The sequence below is a fragment of the Octopus sinensis genome, linkage group LG7 (assembly GCF_006345805.1).
Source record: "Octopus sinensis linkage group LG7, ASM634580v1, whole genome shotgun sequence".
In the NCBI taxonomy this organism is placed as follows: Eukaryota; Metazoa; Mollusca; class Cephalopoda; order Octopoda; family Octopodidae; genus Octopus; species Octopus sinensis.
In genome coordinates, this window is record NC_043003.1 from 85,865,541 (window position 1) to 85,883,905 (window position 18,365).

Consider the following 18,365-nt stretch of genomic DNA (forward strand, 5'->3'; position numbering starts at 1 on the left):
AAATGGTAGAATAACATCAAATGCTTTGCAATATTTAGCTGTGTCCCTACATGCCCTCATTTCAAATATATCTAGGACTTATAAAGTAATTAACCGTAAAGTGCTGACAGTTGATTCAAGCAGATCAAGAAATGTATTGCTTGGTGCCTACGTAAGTAATTGATATGTTTTATCTGTGATTTACTGTGGAAACTTGCCACTCGGGTTCCATTCTCATTAGTTCATACAAGTTTCATAAAACAAGGCTCTTATCTTGATACAGGTCTACCACAGTTATACTGTTAATGCCATCGTAAAAAAATCGTCGGTGAGGAGTCCTTTACGTGTTTCTTTGACCTTCAAGAAGTGGCAGCTAATTTCTCTTAAATCACGCACTATTATTTTATAGATGGCAAACTGAATAATTCGATCATGGGTGTTCCGTGTGTAAGAAGACCGGATGATTTTTGGTTAGAATGCATTAGATCATAGGTCCGTCTACTCCTTGAGAGCTAACGTGGAGCTAAGTAAATTCAACATGAACATAATTCCACATTTTCGTCTTAGTTTTAAGCTAGAATGTTTCCAATCAAAAGAAGCTGCTGAAACTACTTATGATACCTCTATACAATATTACATTAATAATAATTATATTACCATATAATATATAAAAATCAATTATTTTTTTTGTCATATGATTAAATTTAAATATTGTGCAATTTCAGAGATTTGAATAGAAGCGAGAATTTATTTAATTTTTATTACTCATTGGCGCCTTTGGAAATGGAAAATTTCAGATGGGATTTTAAATCGACTTTCTATGAATAGAAATCTTATTAACATTTGCGAAAATGCATTATCAACATTTTTCAAAAATTATTTGATACAATGAATATATTTCAACTAACGACATTGAATGCCATTTCATATTAATTCACTCATCACATCTAACAATGGATATAACTATGCCTAGAGCACAATTTATTGCAACAGTCATTTAAATTTTAAATATTTAACTTGCCGGCATATTCCTATTATACTCATAAAATGAAAACAATATTCATCTAACCTCACACGCTGCAATGTTATCTTAATTCATAACCAAGATTTTTGAGTAGAAAAAGAAGTGAAGATGTTCATTATTTTTCTGTATACAGGAATATAGACATTGCAATATTTCCCATCTAAGTTAATATTTCGAGGTTTACTTGAGGCAGCCTTATTCTTTTCGTGTCCTTAGTGCCAGCTATGTCGGCCATTTTGTTTTATATGGTAACATTCGTACCTCGAATTTATATAAGCCACATCCTTATTATGTAAGCGCATTGTTATTAAATAAGCCAATCTTTTATCTTTTACTTTTTTCATGACTGCGGCCATGCTGGGACACCATCTTAAACGATTTAGTCGAACAAGTTAATACTTTACTTTTTCTGAAGTCTGACACTTATTCTGTCTCTTCACCCTCGAGCCGCTATGTTACGGGGACAGGCAAATCTTGCAGTCAGGCTGGTATGACTGATAAACGCTAACATGAAGACACACATACATATGTCTATCTATCTATCTATCTATCTATCTATCTATCTATCTATCTATCTGTCTGTCTGTCTGTCTGTCTGTCTGTCCTGTCTGTCTGTCTGTCCTGTCTGTCTGTCTGTCTGTCTGTCTGTCTGTCTGTCTGTCCTGTCTGTCTGTCTGTCTGTCCGTCCGTCCGTCCGTCGTCCGTCCGTCGTCCGTCCGTCCGTCCGTCCGTCCGTCCGTCCGTCCGTCTGTCTGTCTGTAAATGTACGACGAGCTTCTTTCAATTTCCGTCTACCAAATCCACTTACATGGCTTTGGTGAGTCTGGGGCTACAGTAGAAGACCCTTGCGCAAGATATCACGCCATAGAACTGAACCCGATATCATGTGGCTACTTACTACATAGCCATACCCACACCTTTATACATACATACATACATACACACACATACAAACACACACACACACACACACACACACACCACACACACACACACACACACACACACACATATATATATTCCATTGGATCCTGAAATAAAAATCATATTCAATCCATGATGTGGTATTTGAAATAATTCATTTTTGTCCCTTTTACCTGCAATATGTAAGCTGAGTTGACCGTAGTCTGATACCAAAAGAAAATAACCACCGCAACTGAGATGGTTTATAATTTCATTTGAATTGAGATCAATTTGAAGGAAATTTACCAACTATTTCTAGCATGTTGAACAATTACATGAGATGCCCTCTCGTTGATGCTATAATTATCAATTTATAATCAGTGGCGTTGGTTTTAGCTCATTACTGATTATTTCTGGTTGGATTTGTAATCAAGTTTGACAGTAACTACATCATCGTTTGTATTGACACAGAGTTTTCTTTAATTTAAACATCAATCAGCTTAACTGGAGTTTTCTGAATTCATTTTTATCTGGTACAAGGACAAGAACTGATACTGCTTAAAAATAAATACATAATAAAATTTAAAAAAAAAGCAAAATGAAGAGCTACTTAGTACATTAAGGATTTTTTAAAAAACTAAAACTACTTATCCAGTAGTCAAGTTTGACAAAGGTCGTGACAAGAGCAATTAATGACTGTCAACATTTAAGCTTTTAACCATTCATGCATTATGCTAGTTTCTATCCTATCATACTCACTGCCTTGAGCTCTCGAATAAAACTCTCCAGCCTTCTTTCTGAAATTAATTACAGCATTTGCAACTTTGTGAGAAGTGAAGCAGATGAACTACCAAAGTATTAATCTATCAACCAGCTTGTTTAAATTTGATGCATATGGTGCGTTATGCTTCTGAAGGAGGCCACTTAAATCTTCATATATCGATTCACTTCACTGAAGCAATGCCGGAAAGTTCCAGTAAATGATTTATCTACAGAGTAATCAGGTGTTTCTTTGATTTTGTAATTCTTTTCCTTTTGGTAAGATGGATGATTTTGTCTATTCAACTGGTCTATTCAAGAACTGGTCTATTCAAGGATTAAATATCATGGCTACAGATACATCGTATTGCCTGTAACAGTGTTCAAAACGCCGATCTTTCAGTTGACTTTTGGAGGCAGCCTAACAACAATAAGCACTCTCCCAGATATCGTTTCACGTTCATTAAATTTTATTATCTTTAATATTTAAGTAATTTTTTAAAGTAGATAAACTAAATAGAATATAGGGCTGTCAGATAAATTTTTTTCTACTTGCAACACCATCATCGTATATTTGAAAAGAGGGAATATTTATTCAAATATCAAAAAAGATAAACAATGGTTATAGGGAAAGAAAAGAGCTACAAAAATCTTCATAAAACACTACGATAAAATATTTTCCGTGTTAAATCCAATAACATTGGAATAGACTAAAATAAATGAAATGAAAAAAGGAACGAATATATTTATATGGCAACATTGTATTTAGTATACTTAGATACTGCAGCCAATGGCCATTTGATCAGTGAGACTTATGTTTGTTATTTCCATATACCATATAACTCATTAATTCAAACAGAAAACATTCTGTTAGCTCCTGGCAAGGAGAATCTGCTGCTCTTGTTTCCATATTCTTAAACCACTATTTTGTTTTTGTACGTTGATATGTTCTTAGGCAATCTCAATTTCTCTACGATAATAAAAATCAGTTTTTATTTTTTCGAAAGAAATCAATACTTCGCGGTTGTTTTTATTTATTTATTTAATAAACATCTCAAATGTATTTATTGAAGTAACATATGGAAAAAGCTACGGAAAATAACAAAATATTTAGTGATTGTATGCAAACTGAAAAAGAATTATAGAAAAATTTCACACCAGAGAATGTAATTTTAAAATATAGAAGGAATGCCGAGCTTTTCCAAAACCCAAAATAAATCTTCATTTACAATTTAAACTTGTTCAAAATCCCGTTGAAGAAAATTGTATTTTATGTGCATTAATACAAATGCAACTAGCAAACGATAACTAACTCTCACACACACACACACACACACACACACACAACACACACACACACACACACACACACACACACACACACACGCAAATATATGTATATATATATATGCATACACACACATATGTAAAATGCATATATCCACAAACACACACAACGCACACATAAATAAGCACGCACACATTCACACCCATGGTGATCAGGTTTATGTCGAAGATTCCCCAAGAACGGTTTTTAACTTGAGTAAATATAAGACTAGCTTCTTATTCTCTTTGCGCACGCACACACACACACGCACGCGCGCGCATTTTATAAGGAACTCGATCGGAATTTCCGACAACGAATTTTATTTGTTTTACTTAACTACGTGGCTCATTGAATTATGGTGTAAGTGACTGACTTTTTCACATATAAAAATTCGTATATTCGCATCCAGGGTACAAGTTTGAATCACAATGATTTAAAAATACAGGCCCACCGACTGACCTCTTCACAGTTTTGGTTTAACTAATTTAACTCACGATCTTCAAATTGATCCGAGGTCATAGGATATGGCGTTTGCACAAGCTACCGCGCAGTGAGATTGAACTCAGAGACTCGTGGTTAGAAAGCGAACTCAACCATACTACACTTATGCATACATACATACATACATACATACATACATGCATGCATGCATGCATGCATACATACATACATACATACATACATACATACATATCGACACATGCATTTTCTCTGTCTGTCTATCTGTCTGTCGGTCTGTCTGTCTGTCTCTCTCTCTCTCTCTCTCTCACATATCTATTTAGTCCCGGACTCACTTTTACAGAACTAATACCGTTGGAGAATTTTCCCAGAGTTGATTTTAATCATATCTCTAGTTTAAGTGATAAAAAGTGTGTATGCCGGCGTGGGAGAATTAAAGATATTTAAATTGTATAAGGTAATATGTGTTACTCTGGTAAGGGGGCCATTGTAAATTTAAAACAAAACATTTAAGATCTGAAATTTTAAATGAAGCCGTTGATTTAGTAGCGGTTATAATTAAAAGTACATGAAGTTTGGACGCGCTTAAACAAAGGATAACAGGTTTTTTCATGATTAAAAATGGAGAGTTTCAACTTGTGTAAAAAAATATAGGATACTCGAGCTAAATTTAACAGTTTGCCTGAAAGCAAAGAAAACACAAAATAATCAAAAGCAAAAATCAACTAGATTATAACTGGAAGATAACACTTTACTCAAAGTAGCCGCCGTTGGCTTCCACTACAGCCTCAAGATGGTTCTGGAATCTGGTGTATGTGTTCCTCATTGCATTGCTGGGAAGATCTTCCGACATCTCCTTGGCGTTGCAGGCGGAGCAGTTGGTGTCTTTTTCAACCGCGCCCCACGCATAGTAATCTATGAGATTACAATTGGAGGAATCAGACGGCCATAAACCGGGTCTGCTGAAGTCCTAGAAATTCTCCGAAAACCACTTCCGATTCTTTTCGGAGGTATGGCAAGGAGCCGAACCCTGCTGTTGCACATGTGGCTTTCCGGCAGCAACCTTCTCCAACCAAAATTTGACCAGTCTCCAGTAGCTTCACATAGCCGTCTGAATTGAGCCTCAGGCCATGTTAATCAATTGTTTGATGAATTCCTGTGTGCAGAGGCAGTCAGAAAGTCTGCCGTGTCTCTTCTTACTGGCCACAGTTCCGTAGTCTCCGTTGCAGCTGTCCATTTCCCACCTTAGAGCATTTACAGTGCTCACAGAGCTTAGGACAGCAGTTATAATGACAGCATTTTTATACCAGGTGCGAATCATCTTGATACAGGCAGCTCTTCTTCAGTATTCAGATTGCTTCTAGTCTTCCATGTCAGGTAACTTTTTCTTACCTACAACTGTCGATAGTTTGCCAATACAGCAAGATGTTCCCGAAAAAAAGGACGTAAAAATTTTCTTATTTAGCACGAACACCTGTGGAATAGATTACTCTATAAAGAATTTTGAATGGTAATAGTAAGTTATAAAGCTATGTTATTTTAATCCGATCTTTACGATTACTGTGTCTGGTGTATTGTGAATATATTAATTTAAAATGGGATTAAGCTAACGTAGCGGTTAGCTTAAAAGAATATTCGTTTGTCTAAACATTAATGACTTTAACTTAAAATTCTAGAGACTGATAGATCGAGGAGAGATATTCATTATATATTCTGTCTGTAATATCTTTAAATGTACTAGTAAATGTCTTTGCATGGCTGGGAAGTTACGGTTAGACAGGTGTACGTCGATATTGATAATGCTGCAATTTATTAAAAGATGCACGCATGTATGAAATATAATTCCTTACATCAAGGTTCTAGCCGGCCGAAAACAGTATAACCATAGACGGTAATATGGATTTCATAAATATAGTAATGTTGTATAAAAATATATTAAACCAGAAAGTAATATTAAAATAGGACACAGACGATTACGATAATGAGTTTTGTGTATTTTCTGTATTCTTATGTAAAGCAGAAAAACTGAAAAATGGAAGAGGCAGGGATCGTACAGATAGATGAACTGGACAGCGTACTGATTCTCGACGAAAGGAAAACGGCAAAATTATGTATCTGAAAATTAAAAATCATATTGATGAAAAAGTAATGTATATCGAAGTCGACCGCGGTGGAATTTGAACTCAGAACGTAGGGAATAGACGAAATGCCGCTAAGCATTTCGCCCGGCATGTTAACGATTCTGTTAGCTTGCCGCCTTAATGATGATGATGATGATGAGGATGATGATGATGATAATAATAATAATAATAATAATAATAATAATAATAATAATAATAGTTATTAAAACACGGTTTAGTAGATACTGTTAATTTAATCGACTGCTCGCCACTCTACCCGGAAATCTGTCGGTTACGATGACGAGGAACAGACTGCTTATGAAATTAACATGCAAGTGACTGCTCATGAAATTAACATACAAGTGGCTGAGCACTCCACAGACACATGTGCCCTTAACGTAGTTCTTAAGGAGATTCAACGTGATAGAAAATGCGACAAGGCTCACCCTTTGATTTACAAGTACAACTCATTTTTGCCAGCTGAGTGGACTGGAGCAATGTGAAATAAAGTGTCTTGCTGAAAGACACACAGCACTGCCATATATTGAACTCGCAAATTCTTACGATCGTGAGCCACGTACCCACACCACTAAACCACCTTCATTTGTGATGAATTTTGCATACATCAGAAAGCATTGAAAAAGAGGAGACAGGTTAATAGAATAGATAAAGTGACGGATGAAAATATATTTAGCTATGTCCTTTCATGTTCTTCGATGAAATCCTGTCGGAGTTGACGTTGTCTTTCAACCTTCCGAATTCGATAAAATAAATTCAATCAGGTAATAGGATCGATTAAATCGACCGTAACCTTTTATGAAATTGTATGGCTTCGTTAGAAATCAATGTTGTTATTGCTATTATCTATTTTGCTTTGTTTAGATAACTCTAGAGAAATCATCCTGCAAGGTATAGTAAATGTGACTATGAACCTTTGCACTTATTTTAATTCTATTAACTTATTTTAATTATATTAATCGATCTTCCAGGAAGAGCTATCTTTTGGATTTCACATTGGTTTCCCGTTTCGATTTCCAACTTTGTTTCCGATATGAGGGAGTGCTGATAAGTTCCTGGTTTGAAGGGTATTGCAAAAAGTTTGGTTGGAGGTCCAACCTTCCGAGTTCTTTTACAGAGCTTAGAAAAGCTGGAAGACCGTGTGTGAATTTGAAAGTGGAATATGTTAAATAAAGTCATAATTAACTGATCCTCCTATATTTTCTTTTACCCAAAGCCAGGAACTTTTCAGCACCTCCTCGTATTCTACGTTTTTGATATCTTACTTTTTATAATGATATCGGGGGAAGTTGACTCCTATCACCTTTAGGAAATATTTATTTATATATCACAGATAATCACACAATTTTCATTGTTCAGAACTGTATATAGAATGTTTGTATCGTTGTAGAATAACTGGGAACTTTGTTTCCTTACACATTCTCCATAGATGGGGGCTACCATCTTGTTTAGGCGCTTAATATCATCCGAAGCGGCTAGTTTGCGGCATCCATTGTGGATACGTTTGATGAACTCCTCAAACCGACTTGCATTTTGATATTCAGGTTTCCAATGTTGTCAGTTACATACACTCGTTTGTCTTTGGTGGACAACGTCAATTATAAAGCTTTCAGTTGTTTCTGTTTTAGTCTCAGGTAAGCTTTGTAAGAGCAAGTCTAAGATACAAGACTTTGTAACCGTGGTCATCCATTTTTTCATTAGCAGTGTATCTATGACCATGTTAATCAACGTGTTATGTAGTTTGAGGGAAATTTGGCTGCAATTTTTGCATGTCGAGCGGCAATTAGAAGCTTTTCTCTTTTGTCAAGCCTTCAGTTGAGTGATGAGACCACATACAACCTATTTTATCGAAATCAAGTATATTCATTTGTCTTTGTAATTGTCCTGGGGCAATTGCTAAATCTTATGTTGTATCTGTTTTCTTGATTAATCCATGTTTTATCTATTTTGATAATCATTTTACTTTTCAGGTGTTTATATTTATTTGTAATGCTAAATGTGTTTGAAATTTTTTAAGAAGCATTGTTAAAGTGGCAGCTGTTCCTTTCAAATATTTGTTTGTTTCATTGTGTACAATCACTGAGTACAGCTTATTGTATTGTAACTCCTTGTAAAAAAGTGTTTAGCTTTGTGTATAAATGTCTAAGACAGAATTTCTAATCGTGTAAAGCTTCTATTGTCAATGAAAATATAAACGAGATGGGTGTCAAATTTGTGCGGTGCTATCTGTGTTTTGTTAGTAATTTTCATGTTTTTATGACTAACTTTATGGATCTCTTACAATTTTCAGTTTATCAAATGGAAACTGTAGCGTAGCTGTCTGAGAAAATTACTTGAGTGCTTTTCGCTTTTATTGTCACCAACTACGACATAAACAGCGACAACAGTAGAACAATAAATAACACGAACATTAAGAACAGTATTCCTATAATATATAAATGCAGTACTCTGTCAAATGCTGTTTCGTATTAGGCGATACGTAATGCTTTTATTCTGCCTCTTATCTTATTATTTTGTTAGATGCATTAATAGTTGACCATTCGATACGTACATGCTCCACCATCAGCTACTTCAGGCTTATGAATCACAGCTGTATATAGTTTTGCTTAGTAATAATCGTGGCACTCCGTCGGTTACGACGACGAGAATTCCAGCTGTTCCGATCAACAGAACTGCCTGCTCGGGAAATTAACGTGCAAGTGGATGAGTACTCCACAGACACGTGTACCCTTAACGTAGTTCTAGAGGAGATTCAGCGTGACACGGAGTGTAACAAGGTTCGAAACATAGGTACAACAGAAACAGGAAGAAAAAGTGAAAGTTGTGGTGAAAGAGTACGGTAGGGTTGGATCCCCCCCCCCCCTGCCGGAGATCGTGGAGCTTTAGGTGCTTTCGCTTAATAAACACTCACAACGTCCGGTCTGGGAATCGAAACCGCAATACTACGACCGCGAGCCCGCTGCCCTAACCACTGGGCGATTGCGCCTCCACTTAGTAATAATATCAGGCTCTTGCATAAAGTAGATATTGTGTGTGGCTGGCCTAAATTTTGATAGTACCATTATTTTCTCTGTTGTGTGCCATGCTAGTATTTGAGCTCGACAGTTACTTCATTAAAATATCATGAACAAGCATTTAGGTGTTTTATTCAAGAAGTTTTGCATTCAATGTATTCCAGGCAACTTTCAGTTTTCTCCACTTCTGTTTTATATCTGCTGCCATAATATTTGTATATTTATGTTGTCTTTACATGTTTCAATTTTTCTTTTGTTCTATATATTATTTAATTTGTTTTATATTTTTTTCTACTTGTCATATTTTCTTCAAAATATTTGCATTTTTTTTTGTCGGACTATTCTTTATTTTTATAGTTTGATCTTTGATTCTTTGTAAATATTTTGGTTTGCCTTCTTGAAACATTTTATTTTGTTTGAATTATTTGATTATTTTGTCAAAACTTACATATTCGCAAAAATTTTATTCGTTAAATCTTTTATTAATCTGTCGCTTCTTCCTTTGAATTCCCGTTCATTCTTAATTTCAAGTCTTCAAGTCTGCTTTTTTTTGTTGGTTGACATTTAGCGCTTTTATTTATTTTCATATACACTCACACATGTTCTGACTTTCTTATTTTATAGTCTTCAATTTATATCCTGTTGAAATGTTTGCTTTCAGTCTGGTTCTGTTGTATGTTTTCTTGTTTTCTCAAAGATTTTTACACAGCTGCTTCAGTTAATATATGCTGTGGTGTACATTAGTTGATCTTTTTACCTTATATTTAAATCATTTATTTGCTGTGTCTAAACGGCAAATTGTTTGCTTGATAAAGGATATGTTTTATGTAATAAGATATTCTGGTCGTTTGTGGTCGGTTTTCTAATAACATGAATTTTATCGTGCAAAGTTTTGATTAATTTTCTCCATCATAGTTTAATGATGTTCGTGTTGACACTAGAGGTTTAATATAATTCCGATTTTGTTGTACTAAGTCTGGTGTTATTTGTGTGGGCTAACATGTGGGAATACTATCTTTGGTAGTCTTCCTGCCGAATCGTTTCCAAGACAATTTGTCTACCACTGATATCAATCTGGCACCAAATTCTCATCGGTGACTCTTCGAACATGCGTCAATGCATCACCTAGTTAGCTGGCTGACTAAAGCAGACTAACGGTGACCGATAAGTTTTAAATTCATGGTGAAATCCTTCAAAGGTTTTTGTACCCTGTGCATGTGGAGGCTGGAATTGCTTGGATGGAAGCCAACCATCAGTGGTTAATTTTCAATCAACAGAAAGACGATATCCAGCACCTGATCTGTGGGACACTTAACTCAGAGCATGGTCATTCTACTATATCCGTGTCACTGTGTCATAGCTCTAGTTGTTTCGGTTTGACTTGCTTGTAACCCAGGGAGTCAGGGACGGTAGAGTGAGGCTAGTCGTCAAGCCTTGCCCTTTTCGAAGGGTACTTTTGTAGTTGGATAGAATAAAAGATTTAGTATAGGTGGAAGCAGTCACGAAACTCTGATCGCTTGTGCAGTTGCATCTTTCGTTCTTCATACTCTTTAAGAAGTGCTGTGGATGTATATAGCGGTCACCTTCCAAAACAAAGAATGAACAAGAAAGAAGATTTATGTTCTGCAGAGATTTAGTATGGATGGTATAGCTGTTATATTCTGTTCTGTCGTGGCCAGTATTTTTATCGTACTTTAATGTGAATTATTCCTCTATAATTTCTCTTTTTCTTCAAATTTTTCTCTTCTACCCAGGATATTTATCCTTTTAAAATATTCTTTTTTAAATTTGACAGTGTGAACGGCGATTTCAATTGTCTTTTCATCATATTTATGAGGTCGATTCCGCGATATTTCCTGAAGGTTTTAATTAGATAGTTAAGGGGCTTTTTATAAACTCATTTCTGTTGCTCAACACTGTCACTTAACATTGTCAATCAATACTGGACCATTTCTGTCACACATTCTCGTTTTTATCTTTATTTTTAGTGCTTCTATTTTTAATCATAAGTCTTATTTCTGAACATTTTCCGTACTTATTTTTCGATTTCAAAGAACTTTACAGTTATATCAGCTTTAAATCTGATACTACATGTGTTAAAAATCATATTATTAATTTCATAATTAACTTTAGTTTCACTGAAATTATTGCAAATTTTCAAATTTGATTGCTGGCTATATATTTTGCTTCACATGATGGCAATAAATCACCGTACAGCAAACGAACAATTATAGCAGTAATCATCAAATTATATCAACGTATCTTTAAAATATTAATTTCCGGAACTACATAAAGATTTTATTTGCTAACACTTAGTTGCAATGTATTATGCGTAGGTATATTATTTGATACTAGCATACCCGTGTCATCAAAAATGCCGCCAATTTTATTAATGATACAAAATGGCGCATCCACACATAATGAGGGAAACCATTGATAAATGTCAGCAATGTAGTAAGCATATGAATATACAGAGAATTAATGCACTTGAAAAATCAGATACGGTTCTATCGCCTCGATTGAAAATATCGTCCACATGATACATGTGTGTCTGCATGTATAATATATATATATATATAATATATATATATATATATGGAAAGAGGAAATGGGCGCAAAACCCAGTTTAGTACAGCTGCAGAAAACAGTGTTATTAGGGGCAGCTAGGATACTTAGGATTGTTCTGGGCATCTAAGGTTACTTGCTGTAACCCGATAGGAAGGTTCTTGGCATTTAAGGCAACTTTTTGTAGCCTGATGTTAGGATTCTTTTCTTTTCCAAGTGTAATCTTTCTACTATAGGCACAAGGCCTGAAATTTTGGAGGAAGGCACTGGTCAATTACATCGACCCTTGAATTTCACTGGTACTTAAGTTATCGATCGCGAAAGAATGAAAGGAAAAGTCGACCTCGGCGGAATTTGAATTCAGAAGTAAAGATGGACGAAATGCCCTAAACCCTTTGCCCGGCGTGCTAACGCCACCAAGAAAAGAAAGAGGAGGAGAGGAAGTAGAAGAAGGTGATGGTGATGATGACGATCAACAAGACAAGAAAACTATGACTATAATAAATAAAAAGAGCAAAATGTAAGACAAAAGGAAATGAGCAATAAGTGAATGAAATGAAGAAAATTTTCTCTACTATAAAAATTACCGAGAGCAATCACTCGAACTGATTATCTTACATCTCTGGAAGCACTCCGTCGGTTACGACGACGAGGGTTCCGGTTGATCCGAATCAACGGAACAGCCTGCTCGTGAAATTAACGTGTAAGTGGCTGAGCACTCCACAGACACGTGTACCCATAACGTAGTTCTCGGGGATATTCAGCGTGACACAGAGAGTGACAAGGCCGGCCCTTTGAAATACAGGTACAACAGAAACAGGAAGTAAGAGTGAGAGAAAGTTGTGGTGAAAGAGTACAGCAGGGATCACCACCATCCCTGCCGGAGCCTCGTGGAGCTTTAGGTGTTTTCGCTCAATAAACACTCACAACGCCCGGTCTGGGAATCGAAACCGCGATCCTACGACCGCGAATCCGCTGCCCTAACCACTGGGCCATTGCGACTCCACTATTATCTTACATATAACAAAATGCAATGTGCGACCTCCCGTTTGTGCTAGAGGGGAAAAAAGAGAAAAGAACAACAAACGGAGTTTATATATATATAGCGAGAAAGAGAGAGAGAGAGAGAGAGAGAGAGAGAGAGTGAGAGAGAGAGAGAGAGGAATAGAGATGTATCCATATATAAATCTGTGTGTGTATATATATATACATATATATATGTGTGTGTGTGTCTATCTATCTATCTATCTATCTATCTATCTATCTATCTATCTATCTATCTATATCATTTACTATATAATAGGGCCGACCAAAGACTTGTGGACAGATTTGGTAGATGAAAGCCGACAGGAGACCTTCCTATGTATGTATGTATGTATGTATGTATGTATGTATGTATGTATGTATCTCTCTCTCTCTCTCTCCGTTTGTTGTTTTTCTCTTCTTTCCTTCTAGCGTAAATGGGGTTACACATTGCATTTTATTATATGTAATATAATCAGTTCGATCATTTTTGTAGAGAAAACTTTCTTCATTTCATTCACTTATTACTCACTTCTTTTTGCCTTTTTGCTCTTTTTATTTATTATAGTTATAGTTTACTTCCCTTGTTGATCATCATAACCATTACCTTTTCTTCTTCTTCTTCTTCTTCTTCTTTCTTGGCGGCGTCAGCACGCCGGGCAAAGTGTTTAGGGCATTTTCCGCCGAGGTTGACTTTTTCTTTCGGGATCGATAAATTCCGCCGAGGTCGACTTTCCTTTTCATTCTTTCGGGGTCGATAACTTAAGTACCAGTGAAATTCTGGGGTCGATGTAATTGACTAGTGCCTTCCCTCAAAATTTCAGGCCTTGTGCCTATAGTAGAAAGGATTAGTATTATTATTCATACACACTCAACAGATTACACTTGGAAAAGAAAAGAATCAAAGTAGATATAAATGCCTATTTGTCATGTCTCTAGATATATTCTGTCTTCGCAAACATTGAGCAATCAGAAATGATGCGGCCAATTACTTTCTTGTACTGACAGCACCGAATCCAGTGGCGCTTTGCCTCTCGTATCAGAATTTTGTGGTTAAGTATCGGTCCTTTGCAGCTAAAAGTAGATTGTTTGTTTCTGTTTTTAGTCCAGATATTTTTAGCTACTATTAGCTCTGAATGATGTATTTCCTTTTTGTCTAATTCTTGCTGGATAATGTGGGCTTTGAAGCTCTTTTTTAAAATCTAATTTTAATTTATATAGTGGTCTGGCTTCTGAATGTAGTTAGCAGTTTTCTTTTCTAACCTCGTCAATTCACATGATGTCCAATTTATTTTATTGAAGTAATGGTTTATAATTGGAATGGTTAGTGTATTTATACTTAGTATCCTATTAGTTGCATTGAATTTAGTTTTTATTATTAGTCTGACTCCTCTGTAACGCATTTAAAAACAAATTTAATTACACAAACCAACACGTATTTTATTTTCAGGACGTTTTAACCCGGTTTGAAGGTGTTTTTTTTATATACAGAATCCAAAAACGGAATTAATTTTTACAATCACGTCTAGATTTCAAAATACTCAAATCCCATCAATTATCGCAATTTTCCTCACTTTTCAGAAAAATGCATGGTTTGCCAGTGAAATTTAGCACGAGTGTTTGTGACGATGTATTTATTATTTTAGTAAGAGTGATCAAAAAAAGGCCACAGCAAACATTAGTTCTAAGGTCTTTTAATGTGGTTGAAGAACTTTTAGTTCAACTGGGAAAAAAACTATTCTACTTCTACTCCATATCAAACTTATCATGCTTTCACTATATCTGCAGCACCTTTCACGGTCTGAGCAGTGAAAAGATAAAAGGTAGAGAATTTGATGGGCCTCAAATAAGAAAATTTGATGAAAGATAAAAACTTAATAAATTCAATTAAATGAATTCAAGCAGCAGCATGAAATTAATTTCTGGGCAACAAAAAAGCAGTTACGGAGATGTACTTGCATAGCAAGTGACTTGATCTGAGATCGTGTGCTGGAACGAAAACAATTGCAGCGTGAAAGCTGTTTATAAGCCATTTAAGAAACACACAAAATCCGTTAGATTCACTTCAACATTTAAATTTAATTTGTCAAAATAATTTCGTCGCTTTGAGACCGCGACCTGTTCACTGACAAAACTTCTTGCTGCAAGAAGTTTTGTCAGTGAACAGGTCGCGGTCTCAAAGCGACGAAAATATTTTGACAAATTAATTTAAATGTTGAAGTGAATCTAACGGATTTTGTATGTTTCTTAAATGACTTATAAACACCTTTCACGCTGCAAAAAAGCAGTCAACTAATCTTAAATAGACGACAGTATACTGGAAAACTTTCAAACGTTGGGAGAAAGTATGAGCATAAAGCTTATCCCCACAAACACCAGTTTTGAAAAGGTTACCACTTGTAAGTAGTTAAAAAGCATCCATACACTGAAAATGGTTTATAATTTGTCCGTAGCATTTTTAACCGTTAGTGGTTTCATTTAAAAAAAAAATAATGGAGTGAAAACGAAGAAAAAATAGAGGAGATAGCGAGTGCATGAAATATTACTCTTAAGAAGACAGAGCTGGATCTTCTAATTTTCTTTTTGCTGTGCAGTGATCTTGTTTTCCATTTCGACACCACCTGGTTGATATACCATCTTAAAATTAGGCAGCGTAAGTGGGCTGTATGGCAGAATCGTTAGCACTTGGGTCGATGTAATTGACATATTCCTTCCATAATATTACTGGACTTGTAACAAAATTTTAAATCTATGTTGGGCGGCAAGTTGTCAGAATCGTTGACACACCAGACAGAATGCTTAGTGACATTTCGCCCGTCTTTGCGTTTTGAGTGCAAATTCTGCGAAGGTCGACCTAGTCTTTCAACCCATCGGATCGATAAAATATGTACAAGTTGATCACTGGAGTTGATGTAATCGGCTTACCCCTTGTCCCGAAATTGCTGGCATTGTTCCAAAATTTGAAACCAATATTAGGGCAAGTTTGCTTACGAGAAGTCCCGATAATACCTAAAAGTGTCGTATGTCGTCATGCCATGTTTATCAATTCATACTACTCTCTTGTTCACCTATAGTTACTCTTTACAAACATGCATCATTTTATGATACTCCTTCTGTTCTCCAGCTATAATTCTAGTTATAAAAAGAATGTAAGATCATTTGGTATCAGACAGTAGTTGAAGATGTCTGGTGTTCTTTTTAGGATTCAATATCTTTTTCGCCTCAAGAAGAAAGTCAGGTATTGATTCTAATCCATTTAATAATTCATAGAATTCAGCTGTCGCATTTTCATGAATACTGGCTGAGTATTTATAACTAGAAACCATTCTTAAGGCATCTGTTGCTATAAAAATTATTTTTGCTTTAAATTTCATATGAAGGTTATCTTCATTTCCACATCTTTATATTTGAATAATTTCTCATAGTCTAGTGATGTATCATCTATCCTTGGCGACATCAATATATGGAAGGCTTGCTTTTTATAGTGTATGTAATTTAATAGTCTCATTTATAAAGAATAATACAAATTATAATGCATTTGTTTAATTCCCTTTGTGCTGGTTGAATTTATGAAAAATATTATTCATTCTATTACTATTATTACTTTATTACAGGTTTTGTTGGCGCTCTTGGAGTCTTGCATGCGTAGCGGACTTACTACTTGCAGCCCTATTCGCTTTTTTCAGCTATCTCAGGATTTCCTGATTATTCTGGCCGTGCCAAGGATATAAATCTTTTATAACAGTTCTACTGGGCATTCTATTCCAATTTCCTTTATATTTCTCTTGATGCCTTCTGATACTGTTCCCAAGGACCCAACAATAATTGGCATTTTCTTCACCTTCTTCATTTTCCATAGCCGAGCTATTTCATATTTAAGAGGGTAGTATCTATCTATCGTTTCGCCTTCCTTCTTGATTATTCGTGGGTCAAAGGGACATGTAGCATTAACTATATAGCATATGTGGTGCACCTTGTCCACCACCACTAAGTCCGGTCTGTTATGTTCTAGCACCTGATCTGTTTGGATTGGGAAATCTCAGAGGATTTTGCTAGTCTCCGATTCGCTACTCTCTGCAGTTTGTGCTCATACCACGTCTTGCCTCTCTCTAGCCCCCACTTTTCGCACAGTTTCCAATGTAACACTTTCGCTACCTGGTCGTGTCGCCACAACTTGTAGGGCATTCGTTCGTGAATGGGCAATGGTTTCATCCACTCTATTGCAGATACAGCACAGCATAGACACTTGCTCATTCCTAAGATTGACCCTCCAGTTCGTAACCAAAGCCTGGTCTCACGCTGCCATTATTATTATTATTATTATTATTATTATTATTATTATTATTATCATTATTATTATTATTATTTTTATTATTATTATACCGCCGGGATCGACTTTGCTTTTCTTCCTTTCGATAAATTAAGTACAATGAAACACTGGGGTCAACTTATTCCCTCTCCTAAAAAATTTCAGACTTTGTGCCTGTAGTAGAAATGATTATTATTATTTGATAAAACACTGGTCTTACAGGTTACTCCCACTAGCTCCTTACGATTTGTGTATAAGGTTTGCCGAAGTTCACATTGACTTCTGTACTTCTGCGATCGATACAGATACTTGAGTAGCAGATAAGTACTGAGGTCAATATAATCGGTTGTTCCCTTCTCTTGCATTTAAAATGATAAGTTTTGTGAAAAATTAGTTTTGTTAGCAGAACCACCCCACCTTCGTCCGATTTTCTGGTGATCGTTAGACTACGTATATATATATATATAATCATCCATAAAAAGTCAGGAGCTTTGAGAGGTGAATATGTTTATTTAACCACTTGACATCCTTAGGATAATAACCGTTGCACAGCACGGAGGAAATTATGTTTATATGTTTGCATTAATATGAATGCTCGGCTTCATGCAATACAACTGCATATTTACAAATCAATGCAAATATAGAAAGCTAGCTCGTAAAATTATCCGAATAGCATAGTTACAACAACAATTCAACGATTCAACTCAAGTATACGCACAAAAGTTTCTCTTTATATATATACAATATAAGGCGGCGAGCTGGCAGAAACGTTAGCACGCCGGGCGAAATGCGAAGCCGTATTTCGTCTGCCGTTACGTTCTGAGTTCAAATTCCGCCAAGGTCGACTTTACCTTTCATCCTTTCG

General features: G+C 35.7%; 1 protein-coding gene across 1 annotated transcript in view; it reads right to left on the bottom strand.

Moving 5' to 3' along the window:
- The window catches only part of LOC115214450 (leucine-rich repeat-containing G-protein coupled receptor 5-like), a 524,866-nt gene that overhangs the window by 87,798 nt on the left and 418,703 nt on the right, over window positions 1-18,365 (bottom strand). The window lies entirely within an intron of this gene.